The sequence below is a fragment of the Rhagoletis pomonella genome, unplaced genomic scaffold (assembly GCF_013731165.1).
Source record: "Rhagoletis pomonella isolate Grant_MI unplaced genomic scaffold, Rhpom_1.0 Rhpom_scaffold_00118, whole genome shotgun sequence".
Classification (NCBI taxonomy): Eukaryota; Metazoa; Arthropoda; class Insecta; order Diptera; family Tephritidae; genus Rhagoletis; species Rhagoletis pomonella.
The window spans coordinates 120,318-132,559 of NW_023458672.1; the positions used below are offsets into that span (position 1 = coordinate 120,318).

A 12,242-nucleotide genomic window follows, 5' to 3' on the forward strand; every position below is an offset into this window, starting at 1 on the left:
ACTGAGCTGCACTCATTCTCGATAAAAATTTCTAGACAACACCACTCTGTGACTGTCAAATGTACAAATGTACAAATCGTGTCATCCTTGCTTAAGAAAGATAGAAAAGGAAGGTTGAGAAGTGAATATAAGTGACGTAGTGGATAGAGCTGTAGCAAACCGTATGTATTCGTTACTGAGTAACGGGTATAACCCCTGATCCAAGGTACCGAATCGTTAATAATCTCATTACTCGCATTTTCCGTATATGCACCATTAACGTGAATCAATAGAACACAACATATTGTGCAGGAACAAAACTGTTGTTCGTATCGATATTAAATTGTGTTGCGTGTATGTACGTACCAGGGATGTTGCGAATGCGGAATTTTAGACATCCGCGGATGCGAATGCGGATGCGGATGTTTAAACGCTAACATCCGCGGATGCGGATGCGAATGCGGATGTCAAGTATTTTTATACCCGAACGCACTTGTGCACATATTATAACTTTGTTCACATAACGGTTGTTTGAAACAGGCAAAACGAATCGAAATAGATATAGACAAATGTATACATAAATGATCAGAATAAAAAAGAGAAATCGATTAAGCGTTGACTGTCTGTCCGTCCGTCCGTCTGTGCACACGATAACTCGATTAAAAATATAGATATCTTAATGAAAATTGGTACGTGCACTTCTTTCGGGCATAGGATAGATGGTATTGAAAATGGGCAAAATTGGACAATAACCACGCCTACCTTCCATATAACCGTAATTTTCAGAAATACGAAAACTGCGATATTTTAGTAACTATTGAAGATACTTCACTCAAAATTGATATTTGCAATAATTTTTAGACGAAAAATAAGAATATCTATTATAAATTTTTGGAAAATGGGCGTAGCCACGCCCACTTATGATTACATGTGTGTACCTTGGGAACCGCTCCGCCAATTTCTCCCAAACACAGACACAGTTGTTGGCCTTCACAAAACATACCAAACGGCTGAAAATTTAAAAAATCGGATAATAACCATGCCCACATCCCTTATATCGGTAATTTAGAGAAATACGAATGCTTCGATAAATCAGTAAATACTGGAACTAATTTATTCAAGATTGATGTTTGCAATACTTCTTTAGCAAAAAATACGCTTATAATAATATGTTGGAAAATGGGCATGACCCCGCCCAGTTATGATCACATACATATGGGTATCTCGTTCGATCAACGTGTACCATTTTGGGACGATTATTGTGGTTGCCACATAAAGGCAAAACGTTGAAAGTTATCGAAATCGGACTAAAATTACGCCCACTTTTTCATAACGGTAAATTTCAGAAATGCTTGAAACTTCGATATTTCAAAATTTAAGGACGCTAATTTTACCTAAACAATCCCTTGAAAAGAAGTAACATTATTATTGAATTTTGGAAAATGGGCGTGATGCCGCTCCCATATATCTATATAAGCTTGTCTCATGTTCGTCTCCGCCCGAACTTAGACTTTTTTACTTGTTAAGAAATAATTTAGGTGATTTAGTTAAATAAAAAATGTAAAGGTTAGTAATTTTTAATAATGTTTTTTTTAGTACTTGAATTTAAAAATTGGAACATTGTATCCAATAAAAAGTTTTTAAAGGGTCGTAAATCAGGGCCACTAAATAACTCGCTCGAGGCGAAAAACTTGAAACTTGACAAAATTGTAAATTCTTTTCGATTGACGCTGCACGAGTCGAGAGGACTTTTAGTTATATTTATTGTTTTTTTTTTATTACGGATGCAATAATTCTTTTTTGAGAAATGCATCGGACTGCAAAGGTCGGATGTATCCTTCTGACTTTCATCTTCACAATCTAATATCATGGCAAGATCGTTGTTTAAACACCGTTGTTTTCCAAAGAATTTTTCATTCTCATTCTTTTAGTTGTTTCTGAATTTGGAGAACTTGTAACGTCAAAAGCGTTTTATCGATTTTAATTTTTGTAATTCATTTTTAATCCTTTCTTCTGTGACTGGCCAGATATACGTTTTATCAGTGCACTTGCACAACATTCCAGGAACCGAAAACAGCAGTTATTTTTTACCAGTTAAACTTGGCCTAATATTTTTTATTCCGAAATAAAAGTTTTTCGGGATAATAAACAAACAGCTTATCAAAATTAACCAAATTTAATATCATGTGAAAGAGGACTGAAATAGCTTTTAATCAGAAATAACGAACGAAGGTTACCGCCTCTATTTATATTTTTTATATCATTTAATACTAAAGAAATTCATATACTTGACCCAAGGTTTGTTCTATGGTAATTAATTAACATTTTTTATTGAAATATTTTCCAATAGGTGGCTTTGCTCGTTTAGACATTTCAGTTTTAAAGCTATTTAAGTCCTCTTTCATTTGATACCAAGCCTGTTTAATTTGGATAAGCGGTTTGATTATTGTCCGGAAAGGACTTTTAGTCGGGAATAAAAAATATTTGGCCAAGTTTAACTCGTAAAAAAAATAACTGTAATTTCCTGTCCCTTCAAGATCCGCATTGATTTTTGCGAATGCGAAAGCGAATGCGAATGTTAAAATTAATGCGGAAGCTCCGCGGTTGCGAATGCGAATGCAAATATTCGCAACAACCCTGGTACGTACTTACATGCATGCATACCCTGCAGCAAAATTTAGGGACAGTCTGGCAAAGTGCTAGTTCCGCCTTACAAATTTCAGAACTGTCTCTGAACTACTGCAAAAGGGATGCAGAGCTGGACGGTTGAAACGCATATCTTCCCTGCAGCAAATCAAACTGGTTCAGAACTTACGCTGAGCTAGCCTGACGGTACTGGTTCTTCATCTATCCCAACTCAATGCTTGCAACTGTCTTTTTTAACACGGCGATGTCCTACGAAGTGACAATTGTCGCCCTCTGCAGAACTTTTGAACTTGTTCTGAGCTGACTCTGGCTTAGATGGTTCTGATACAGTTCATATAACAACAGTTCTTAGATAGTTCAAAAAGGGTCACCTCCGGGCTAGAAAAAATGTGGTTAGTTTTGAGCTGGTTCTAATAAGTATAGAGCCTTTTCTTTAAATAAGCACGCATACAATTTTGTAAATAAAAATACTTCATTTTATGTTTGTTTTGAACTAATTTACTTTTTGACGCAAACTGTGCTTTAAAATTAAGAACATAAAGTGTCAATTATTCCTTTATTTTCTAAAACCGTTATTCTTAAAAATAATTTATATTTGTTACGTATAATGGGTATTTCTGGGATACCTATAATTAAAAATCTGAACTAAGTCGTGTCAAAAAATGAGAAAAAACTTGATATATTGAATGATTATTTGTGATAACTCAGCGTTAAATTGCTTTAAATTTATTGAAATGTAATACATAGACTTTCCGGCATCTCATAAGAAATATAGAATTTTGAATATTCACAATAGTTTTCATGCTAAATATTTTTCGTAAATTTTTTATTTAAGGATGGCTCATAAGTATTATAACATAAAAAAATAAATTCACGTTTCTAACTGTGTTGGAAATTTAGTAGAATTCTAGAAACTGTTATAAAAACTTCAATATTTTAAATCAGAGTTTATAAGTACTCATTTCTATAGCCCATTAAATTTTAGTATAATTAATCGCGCTGATTTTTTATAACTCTTTTTACGCACGCTCTTGAAGGCATTCTCATATTTAAATATTTTCGTTTAAGATGCAAGATTACACTTTACTGCACTAAAATTTGATGGGCTACAAAACAGAATACTCGAAATATTTATAAAAAATATCTGAATAAAAATTTGAAATTTTGAAGACAGTTTTTAGAGTTATATCAAGTTTGCAGCACAGTTAGGAATTTGAATTTAAATGGTTTATGGAGTATGAGACATAGTACTTAAATAAAAACTAAACAAAAAATATTTACAATGAAAAACATTGGAAATTCAAAAAAAAAATCACTGCATAACTACACATTTCGGGAGCTTAGTGATACATTTACGTACGTACAGTATCGTTCATATCAATAGCACTCCCATTTCAAAGTGAGATTGGTTACCACTTTTGTTTATTTTTTTTAAATCTGATTAATAGGTCCAACATTTTGATGAAAAATCGTTAAATTTAACTTTGTTTTGTATAAAGTCTTAAACACGGTTTATACGATTTTATTTTAAGCATGATCATTTAAATAATAACAAATTTTAACTCTCAATATATTGTGAATATTTAAAAAATAAATGGTGTACGCAGACCTTTGCTGTCAAGTGTAGCTTAACTACACACAGAGAAAAAACATAAGTAATTTGAACAAAGTTGACTTAGTTGAACAATTTTGTATGGGGCCCAAGAAACTTGTGCGATCCATCAAAGTTCTTATGCAATTTATACTCGACCGTGCAAAACAAAATTTAGGTAATTTATTACCTAAGCACTTTGGCTGCCAAAAAACGAGGTTGTTTTCTTTTTTTTTAATCAATTAATCCCAACGGCTTTTTACCCTCCATTCCCGCCCAACCGACACGAGGGGCGCAGTCCGCATGACGTACGGAACCTTTTTTTTTTTTTTTAGTTTTTTGGTGCCAAGTAGTGGAAACAGGAGTTTGTTAAGTGTCGAGATCTAAAACTATTCAGCTACAGAATCAAATTCATCAGCTGATTGGATATGCTAAAGATAGTATTTCAGTTATTGAGAGTGGAAATAATAGTTTTCTTTATAGTAAAAATCGAGTCCGATACGTCAAACGTGCTGGAATGACAGTTAAAATCTTGACATAAACCACGGAATGATTCGTTTAGTTCAAAATTAGTTTTGCATGGCTTTAAAAATAGAGGTCGAAAGTGTCTTGACACTCGAGAAGGAACATTAAAATTTACCTCAGCCAGGAGGGCCGGGCTATTAATCAAGTCTGTCATTAATTTTACGATAAATATTATACCCAGCATTTCTCTACGACTTGCGAGTGTAGGCAAATTTATGAGCTTTAGACGACTTGTGTAAGGGGGGAGATTGTAAACTGAATCCCAGTTCAAATTACGCAATGCAAAAAGCAAGAATTGTTTTTGAATTGATTCAATTCTTTCTGAATGAACTTGGTAGCGGGGATTCCATACAATAGATCCGTATTCTAGTATAGGTCTAACTAAACTGGTAAAAAGAGCTTTTGTAACATAAGGATCTTTGAACTCTTTTGACCATCGCCTTACAAATGCAAAAACGCCTTTGGCTTTATTGACTGTAACATTAATATGATGGTTGAAATTGAGTTTGGAATCCATTGTGATACCAAGATCGACAAAATTGGATACCTGCTCCAAATTATAATTTGATATTGAATAAACAGCTGGTTGAACAGCCCTCCGAGAGAAACACATAACTTTACATTTTTGAAGGTTTAGTGGCATATAGTTTGTATTACACCAACTAACCACGTTGTTCAGATCCGCTTGTAACAAAGACCTTTCTTCGATAGAGGACAATGTTTTAAAAAGTTTCACATCATCGGCATACATTAAAATTTTTGAATGTTTTATTATAGAAGAAACATCATTAATGAATATCAGGAACAGAATCGGACCAAGGTGGCTTCCCTGAGGAACTCCTGAAGAAACTTTAATGATGTTGGTAGAACAATTATTAACAATAACTCTTTGTGTTCTATCAGAGAGATAAGATGAGATCCATTGAAGAAGACTGGGCTGAAAGCCGATTAGGTCGAGTTTACAGATGAGTAACGAGTGACATACTTTGTCAAAAGCTTTACTGAAATCGGTGTAAATTACGTCGGTATGAGCATTTTCTCTAAAACCGTTTGAGACATGAGTTGTAAACTCCAATAAATTAGTCATAGTAGATTTTCCTTTAGAAAACCCGTGTTGAGATTGTGTAATTGAAGAAGATATAGAATATGTCAGCTGGTTAACAATAATTGCTTCGAATAATTTGGGGATAGCGGAGAGTTTCGCTATGCCTCGATAGTTTTCTATAGAGGACCTGCTGCCGTTTTTGTGAAGTGGTATTATGAAAGACTCCTTCCAGGCTGACGGAAAAACGCCATGTTTAAGTGACAAATTGAATAGAGTTTTTAAGAAAACAGGTCGGAATATGATCAGGTCCAGGCCTAAATGACGCTTTTAAGGTTTTTAAAGAGTGTAAAACTTCATCGGAAGATATTACTGGAATATAAGCAGAGTTGATTGGACAAAGCTCGTACGGATAGTCTCCACTTATAGGGAAGTCTACAGAATAATTGGACCTAAAGAACCGAGCTAACATGTTGGCAATGAGTTGGCTGTCGCTAGATACAGTGTTGCGATAATGCATAGCGGACGGAAAAGCATGTGTCTTACGCTTTGAATTTACGGAACCATAAAATGATTTAGGATTGTTAATTAAATTCTTCTTAATTTTACATAAATATGAATTATAACATTTCTTATTAATGCAAAGTAGCTATGCCGCAAAACTGAGTACCTTAGGTAATCACTGTGTAAGCCCGTTCTTTTATACAGTTTAAAAGGTATTTTTTCTTTTATATGGACTTCGAAAACAATGTGTAAATCAACAAGGTTTTTATACAGTTTACACTCGATCAGCAGAAACAAAGATTAGTTAATTTATCAAAGTTATCTTATGTACTATGTGTGAGCACCTAAGATAGTGTAATTCAACGAAGTGTTTACAAAACTTAACAAGGGTAACTTGGGTAATTTGTGCTAGCCCCCAAGGACCTTGTTAATTTAAGAAAGTATTCGATGTTAGCTTAGGTAACGTGTAAACGCCCTAAGAAACTTGTTTAATTTTACAAAGTTCTTGTAAAATTTAAAAAAGTAATCTTAGGTAACTTGTAATAGCACCCAAGAAACTTGTGTAATTTAACAAAGTTCTTGTCAAATTTAAAAAAGTTTTCTTAGGTAACTTGCAATAGCACCCAAGATGCTTGTTTAATTTAACAAAGTTCTTGTAAAATTTCAAATCAAGTCAGCTTCGTGGAGACGGCTTTCGTTATCCTTCGTCATTGATTGTTTTGAGCTCAAACTGAAAAGTCGGCAGTGCTTTATTGTTACCTTTGGTGATTTTTAATTAACAAAGGAGTCAAAGCAGGTAGGTTAACATACACAGATATTTTAAATCATTCGATTGTCCTGATACATTTGCCATTTCATCACTTTTTAAGGCGAAAACAATATTCTGCAGAAGTGTGAATATTATAAATCAAAATCATAATAATATTATTATTATTACAATTTTATTATAATTTATTAAGAATATATTTAAATATTTAAAGAAACATATTTGTAATCAATATGTTTTGCTTTATTTGTAAAAAAAATTGTTCAACCGTTAATGTTTTGATAAGTCATCTTAAAATAATTCACTGTTTTAATAAAAGTCAATACATCTGCCCCTATAGCTTTTGTAAACAATCATTCGTAAATATATATCGTTATAAAAGGCATTTAAATAATCATTTGTTAAGAAAACCCGTAAATTGTTCCCCGATAAATGAAGAGATTGAAAATATGGAAGTAGAAACCATTCCAGTAATCGAAAATAATTCTTCCTTAGAAGTTCAAAACACGAAATTTGAAAACAATTGTGAACAATAAAATAGGGTACTATCTGAAGATGATCTAAAACAGGAGTTAAAAAAAAGAGTTTGTGAATTCACATTATGATTGCACAGTAATAACAATTTCACAAGATGTAATGTTCCGATTTTGCTAGATAACATTAATGAGTTTGTTGTACAGCCATTATTGAATTGGTTGAAAAAGGTCATAAATGATTTATGTGTTGAATATTCTGAAGATATTTTAAAACTTTTTGATAATATTGTAAATCCTTTTAATGATATTTCTTCTGAATATAAGTTCCTTAAACATTTAGAAGAGAGTAATTTGTATAAAAAGCCAACTAAATTTGATATAAATCCATCCGTTGTCAATAAGAGCAGATGTGGTCAAAATGTCCTTGAAGAACATGTAGATAGTGGAGTATTACTGCCAATCGAGTTTCAAATAAAAAAAATGTTTGAGAATCCACAAGTTCTAGAGAAATTCTTGAAAAAAACAGAACAATATTACGCTGATTCTAATAACTTAAAAAATTTTGTTCAGGGAAAATTGTGGCGTAATAAAATATCTTCTTTTAAAGGAAAAGTTACTATTCCGTTTCTCTTATATGTTGATGATTTTGAAGTCAATAATCCACTTGGATCGCGTACTAAATCACAGGCAGTGACTGCTTTATACATATCTTTCCCGACTTTGGAAAATTTATCGAGACTAAAGCATATATATCTAGCCGCCCTGATTAAAGCCGAACATCACAAAAATTTTGGAAATGATCTGACAATTCTTTAGAAGTTAATGGTTTAAATTTAAATATAGCTGGTCATTGTAAACCAGTTTATTTTGTTTTAGGACTTGTATTGGGTGATAACCTTGGCCTTAATCAGATCCTTGATTTCAGTAAATCTTTTGCCGCCAATAATTTTTGTCGATTTTACATGGATTCAAAGGCAAAGACTTTACGCTTGTGAGGATGTTACAAATCAATCTAACGGCGTGTTGAAAAACTCGTTGCTCAATGGAATTCCTTCATTTCATGTTACAGAAAACTATGCAGTCGACATAATGCATGACATCTTTGAAGGTGTTGCACATTACGATCTTGCTAATATAATAAACTATTATATCCAAAATAATATTTTCACCCTTGATGAATTAAATTTTCTAAAAAAAACGTTTTCATATGGAGATACAGATGCATCTAACATTTGTAAAGACATATCTCTTTCTCACATAAAGCGGAAAAAACTAAACACAACTGCTAAAGAAATGTGGACACTTGTTCATTATTTACCCTTAATTATAGGGCACCTTATCCCAACAAATGATGATGTGTGGACATTTCTTTGCGATTTAATTAAACTTATAGATTATCTTCTTAGACCAAGTTTTAATGAGCAACAAATTAAAGAAATTGAAAGTCTGATTGCGCAACATAACAGAAAATATATAGAACTATTCAATGATACTTTGAAACCGAAACACCATAACCTAATTCATTATCCAACTGTTATTCGATATTCGGTTCCACCGAAATTTTATTGAAGCTTTAGATTCGAAGCAAAACATCGTGAACTAAAAACCTATTCAAAAGTAACCAATAGCAGGAACAATTTTCTTTGGTCAGTATCTATAAAGTTTCAACTGAAATTCGCCTATAGCTTATTACAAGAAAAAGATAATAATTTGCAATACGAAAAAGTATGAGTATAAAAACTTTGATTTATATTTCATTGAAAGTTCATTAAAAGTTCCCAAAGATAGTATCTTTTGTTACAAGCAAGTTAAATTTAATGGAACCTTATATAAATCGGGACACTATTTAACGATAACGGCCGATTCAATCACCGATATTTATATGGGTTCCTATTATGTAGTTGTCGAAAATAAACTACATGTTTTGTGTAAGAAAATTCAAGCTGTCTTAAATGAACATTACATTTCATTTGAAATTATATTTATAAAAGATGTTAATACAAGTTTGTTATGTATATATCCAGTTGGGTCTTTCGACGGTCCACCACTTAATTGTCACAAACTTCCGAATGGTAAAGTTATTATAAGACCAAAGTATTTTTTCTAATAACTCAGAATTTTAAATTGTGTCTTAGTTTTAATTATAATTTTACTTATTTCTTATTAGCCGTTTACAAATAAGCTAGATTAGATATAGTACAAACATACACACATACAATGAACGATTTGAGTAACGCCATCGACTGTGAATTTCCAGAGGGAGGTAATTACTGTTTACTTCAAAACGTTGTTTACCTTCCTTCACAAGAAAAAATTCCTGAAACCCCACAACAAGGCGAACATTTTCCTGAAACTGGCGAGCCAAATCCACGAAACGAAATGCAAACAGCTACGCAATTTGATGCTGAATTTTGTCGATTCGAAGATTCCCACGATGACCCCTGGGCGGATATATTACAATCATGGAACTTATTTGAGGTCTCTATTCTTTTTTAACGCGTAAGTATTGATTTCCTTTTTTCGCACAGTGTTATTGATTATTTCTTTTTTTTTTTAAGTAAAAGGTATAACAATCGAAGAACTAAGGTATATAAAAGCAAGGCATTTGGACGAAATATTCGGGGGACAAAAAATTAATTCAAAAATAATATTAGAGCATAAGGTTGGTTGCTGGCAAAACGAGCAAGTAAGAAACTTTTGAGATATTTTGGTAACTCAGAAATAACACGATTATTTTTGAAGGGCATTTACAACTTACGATCAAGGCAGGAGGTAGAAGTGAATAAAGGAAATCTCCAAAGTGAAAAACTCGCAAGTGATGGAAGTTCAGATGAAGGCAGGCATTCTAAGCAGGTATGAAAAATTCTGTAATATTTATGTACGTACACATGATACAAAAATTACAAGGTAAAATCATTTTCTGAATTCGTCGGCCATGATTTTTTTCTAACGGTTTCAAGCATTTTAAATCATATACAATTGAAAACAGAAAAATTAAATTCTTCCCAATTGTTGTTGTTTGAGGTTAAAAATGAGAACGTGTGTGTGAGTTCGAGTTTTGAATTTTAAAATTATATTGCTTAAAGACGTCAAACTGTCTCTCAATGGTTTTACCTTGTAATGTTTTTATCATGTACGAAAATAACATAAATGTCACCCAGTATCCATCCAAAAACCATGAGGTGCATTAAACAAACTTATTTTCAGTCGCACAGTGTTCACAACATTTTACTAAATTCCGAACAAGGAAAAGCAGTTTTAAAACTATATGGCGAAACTAAAATGCTGTTGCCGCAAGCTAGAACATATATTATTCATTACGTTATTGAATCAATTATAGAACATGGCGATAAGCTCACAGTAAAGAAATGCGAAGAACTAGGGGAACAAATAACATCTTTATTTCCTACAGAATGCCGCGTAAGTTTACATGTTGCTCCAATGCCGAATCCTGAATAAGTACTTTTTTAATCATTTTAATTTTTTAATTAAAGGATACATATTTCTCACAAACCAATACAAAATTGGCACCAAAAGGCAAGCTTTGGGACAGGTATCAAGGGCGAAAACGGTACGTTGCAAAACTAAATTAGAATTCAAAGCGCCTGAAAATAGACAATCGCAACCCCGATCAAACGAACAATATGATAACAACTACTGGCAATGAAGAATATGATCAACTATGTGCTGATCTCAAACATATCAGGGATTTGGATACTGTACTAACAAAATGGAAGCAAACAATTTCGTATAGAAAAAATTGTTTGTTCAACTTAGATTTGACGTTGCATCAAATTTTAGATGAGTGGCCGATGTACAAATACTCCAAGGCTCCTGAATTGGTATGTTTATATGTAAGATATACGGATGGGTAGATTCTATATTCGAAGCTTCGAGATTCGAATTTTAATCGAATTTTAGCTCCAAAATGGCGAATTTTCGAAATTCGGATAAAATCGAATTTAAAAAAAAAGTCCAATTTCGTCTTTATTTGAAAAAAATAAAGCAACTCTGCAACTTTCTTCTTTCTGACTAAATCTGACTTCAATATCTGTGGTACCACATTTGCCTCCCACTTCAATTCCCAACTCCCAAGAGCAACCTCCCACCACCCATTTCTAGTCAGATAAATTTAAAATATGTTATAATAATATTCTACAAACATTTATTTTAAGGTTGACATTGACTATTATAACAGTTTCCCGGAAAATGGGCTAAATTTTTCAAATTGGAATCATTTGTGTACAATCCCTCCGGATCTGTTTGAGCAAAGGATAAAAGATCCACAAACCAAGCAGCTTAAAAGCCGGGTATTCAGAAAGAGAGACGTATTAAATATATGTTAAATAATAGTTTAAAATCTTCACTAAAATCAATGAAATAATTAAATATTTATATTTTTTAGACAATTTCAACATATATATTATGATGTTGTTGCATGCGGTTTTATTGCCTACTGCAAACGATGTACATGGGCGTCACAAAAAATATACAATATTGGATTCACAAAATGCCTTCACAGTCTCAGTAAACCAATCTAGTGAAGTGGATCAAGCATTGCAAAAAAGCGAAAACAGTGCCTAGAAGATAATGCAACCCTGCAACCGTTCGTAATTGTTGTGGGTGACGAATTCAATTTTAAGAACTTTTATGTCACATTAGACGGAATATTCATTTCATTCTTATATGGAGGCTATACAATACTGTTTTAAA

At 32.6% G+C, this 12,242-nt stretch overlaps 1 long non-coding RNA gene across 1 annotated transcript; it reads left to right on the top strand.

The window, feature by feature from the left end:
• Positions 1 to 10,121: 10,121 nt before the first annotated feature.
• On the top strand, positions 10,122 to 10,822 carry LOC118750043. Its single transcript, XR_004994342.1, has 3 exons — positions 10,122 to 10,215; positions 10,272 to 10,382; positions 10,737 to 10,822. It is a non-coding gene; the product is annotated as an uncharacterized LOC118750043 (long non-coding RNA).
• The last annotated feature ends 1,420 nt before the right edge of the window (positions 10,823 to 12,242 follow it).